This window comes from Neomonachus schauinslandi, chromosome 2 (genome assembly GCF_002201575.2).
Source record: "Neomonachus schauinslandi chromosome 2, ASM220157v2, whole genome shotgun sequence".
Classification (NCBI taxonomy): domain Eukaryota; kingdom Metazoa; phylum Chordata; class Mammalia; order Carnivora; family Phocidae; genus Neomonachus; species Neomonachus schauinslandi.
In genome coordinates, this window is record NC_058404.1 from 51,759,735 (window position 1) to 51,763,631 (window position 3,897).

The window sequence follows — 3,897 nt, forward strand, 5'->3', positions numbered from 1 at the left end:
AACAAGTCAGGAAATGACAGATGTTGGCGGGAATGCGGAGAAAGGGGAACCCTCCTACACTGTTGGTGGGAATGCAAGCTGGTGCAGCCACTCTGGAAAACTGTATGGAGGTTCCTCAAAAAGTTGAAAATAGAGCTACCGTACGATCCAGCAATTGCACTACTGGGTATTTACCCCAAAGATACAAAAGTAGGGATCCGAAGGGGTACGTGCACCCCGATGTTTATAGCAGCAATGTCCACAATAGCCAAACTGTGGAAAGAGCCAAGATGTCCATCAACAGATGAATGGATAAAGCAGATGTGGTATATATATACAATGGAATATTATGCAGCCATCAAAAGGAATGAGATCTTGCCATTTGCAACGACGTGGATGGAACTGGAGGGTATTATGTTGAGTGAAATAAGTCAAACAGAGAAAGACATGTATCATATGATCTCACTGATATGAGGAATTCTTAATCTCAGGAAACAAACTGAGGGTTGCTGGAGTGGGGGGTGGGGTGGGAAGGATGGGGTGACTGGGTGATAGACACTGGGGAGGGTATGTGCTCTGGTAAGCGCTGTGAATTGTGCAAGACTGTTGAATCTCAGATCTGTACCTCTGAAACAAATAATGCAATATATGTTAAGAAAAAAAAAAAAAAGAAGAAGGTAGCGGGAGGGGAAGAATGAAGCGGGGGAAATCAGAGGGGTAGACGAACCATGAGAGACGATGGACTCTGAAAAACAAACAGGGTTCTAGAGGGGAGGGGGGTGGGAGGATGGGTTAGCCTGGTGGTGGGTATTGAGGAGGGCACATTCTGCATGGAGCACTGGGTGTTATGCACAAACAATGAATCATGGAACACTTCATCTAAAACTAATGATGTAATGTATGGGGATTAACATAAGAATAAAAAAAAAAGTTTTGAAGCAAGAAACTGACATAATTCAATTTCATGTGTGTATGTATTTGCATTTGCAGAGAAAGGGGAAGATGTAATTTACATAAAATAGAATTCAGAGATCTTAAGTGAAGATATATGCCAGAGTAACCAACCCCTAAAACAAGATACAGGACATTATGATCACCCTAGCAAGTTCCCCCTTGCCAGTTTCCAGCCCATAATCAGATTTGTTTGTTTACTCTGGTGACAGTATGTTGAATAGGTGAAGGAAGTGGGGGCAAGAATTGATGGGGGCTCTATTTGGGTAAGTAACAATGCGGATGAAGAGAAGAGAAGGAACTCAATAAATATTTAGGAGGTAAATTTGGTAAAGCTTGGAGTGTCTGGGAAGGAACAGGGGGAGGAGCAGTCAGGAATGTCCCACAAGTTGCTGACTTGAACATTTGGAGGGACACCTAACGAGTCTGGGGAAGAAGGATCTGGAAGACTTTCCAGAAAAGCTAATGTGCAGGCTGGGTTTTGCAAAATCCATGGGAGTTAGCCAGGTGAGGGGAGTGAAGAGTACATTTTAGGAAGAGGTGATAAAGGAAAATCTCCGGGAAGATCCTGAGAATAAACAGAGATTGGTGCACCTGGATCTAGCTTCCCCTTATACATACCCCAAGACATTTTAGTTATGTGCAACAATAAAATCTCATTTGGTCTAAGCCTGTTTGAGTTTCTGATGTAACAAAGAGAATTGTGACCATAAGGAGAAAATTGAGAGGAATGGGAAAGGAGATGAGAAGTGGCTCTGGGTCTGGGGTATTGAGCCCCAGCTGAATGCCACATGGGAGAGAAGTCAAGGAAGGGCATCCGAGTGTCCAGGCACAGCAACTGGCTTGCAGCACTTACCCTAGGACTACAGACAGGGACAGCTCCCACCGAGTAGGCCTAGACTTGGGGACTCACCCCTTCAAACCACTGCATCAGGATTCCCCCCAGCAACATGCCCCACAGAAGCCCTGAGACCCCTTGACCCCCACAAACCTAACAAGTAGCAGAGCTCCCCAGTCATCGTTTCTCTGGGAAGAGATGGCACATCAGCACACCCCAAGCTGGGGATAGAGGATAGCGGACACATCCATTGCATAAATTTGGAAGTCATTTGCTATGGATGGACATTAAAGTCATGTAACAGGAAAAAAAAATCCCTCAAGAATACATGACCTGTGAACATTGAGGACTTTATGCTGAGTGAAAGAAGCCAGTTACAAAAGGGCAAATACCATATGATTCTGCTTATATGAGATACCTAAAGTAGTCACTCTCATACAGTCACCACCTACATAGAGGCATGTAGAATGGTGGTTGCTGGGGCTAGAAGGAGAGGAGCATGGAGGGTTGCTCATCAATGGGCATAATGTTTTGGTTACACAGAGTGGGTAAGTTCTAGAGACCTACCATACGACATACTGCCTGTAGTTAACAAGACTGTGTTGTGCACTTAAAAATGTATTGAGGGTAGATCTTGTGTTAAGTGCTACAATACTAGAGTTTTTAAAAAGAATATATGGCTTAGAAGGATAAGAGGGTAAAGATAGAGCAATGGACAACACCAACATGTAAAGAACAAATAGAGGGAAAGAAGTCTTCAGAGAAGGCAGAGAGGGGAAGGGTGGAGAGAGACATCATTCAGGAGAAAGCAGCTTATGGAGGGTGGAGGGATGGGGTAATTAGGTGATGGGCATTAAGGAAGACACTTGATGTAATTGAGCACTGGGTATTATATGCAATTGATGAATTCCTAAATTCTATCCTGAAATTAATAATACACTATATGTTAACTAACTTGAATTTAAATAAAACCAAAAAAAGAAATAAAATAAAATGAAATGAAATGAGATGAAATAAAAAGAAGCCAAGAAGCTTCAGCCAAGGGTGACGAGGATGGAAAGAGATCCATGATGAAGCAACCACACATTGCAAAAGGACACTCTCCAGGAGATAAACAAGAGTGTGAGGGTTGCTGAAAAGAGAATGGGTAAGTTGACATGAGTTGCCCGAGGAGCCTGAGGGCCTCATGGGAAGGAAGGGCGCCCCTCCCCATCCCTTTGTCCCTAGTAATCTTCAGGAGTGGAACTAAGTGGCCCTAACCAAGTTCTTCCTCGTGGCAGGAAAGGTAGCAAGGGCCCTGAAGTAATATGTCCATGAGGGTAGCAAAGGTGGGTCACAGAAGCAGCTTGATGGAGCCATGGGTCTGACAAGAATAATGCCTTTGGATGGTTAAAGTGGCAGATGCTGGAAGCTTGGGAGCTCTTACTTCTTCCTCCACACAAGGAAGAGCTATAACCTGGGAGCTTTCACTTCTGGCCAGAAAGGCCCAAACTGAAAAATACAAGGAGGCCTGGGAAGGTACCAGTGGAGGCAGCCCTATGATCAGACAGCTCAGCTACCAACCCCAAGAGAAGAGACTCGATCCCTACTCATCTCAGTATGTGGGTGTTTGGGCACCGAGCTAGAGGACACCCCCACAGAACTATTTTCTGCACCCTGAAGTGAAGTCAGGATGCAGGAAACTGGGAGTCACAGATGCTACTGGCCAAGGAAGAAGAATGAATCTGAAACCAGATCTTGGTTGGAGGAAAGTCCATGAGGACCTGAAGACAGCAACTGGAGGCCAATCTTTTCATGGAGACAAATCCTTGACCCTGAAAGGAAGGAGAGAAGTGGGGCTTGGGTTAAAGGAGATGTAGGATGGGGGACATTCGTGAGTGTTCACAGGAAAGCGTGAGAAAACTCACCTCTTGTGAAGGAGAGGTTAAGGATCAAGGCCCCTGAAGCAGGTGTAGGGATATGAGACCCAGAGCCCAGCTGGAGAGGAGGGGCCAGGAGGAAAGAAGCCTGGAAAAAGCCACTTCAAAGCAGGTCTTCATGACCTCACAAAGCTGGCACACTCACCCCCAGGGTTCCAGAAACTCTGAGTCAGTCCGGGCTAGGTCTCCTAGCAACTGGATGCAGGGGCC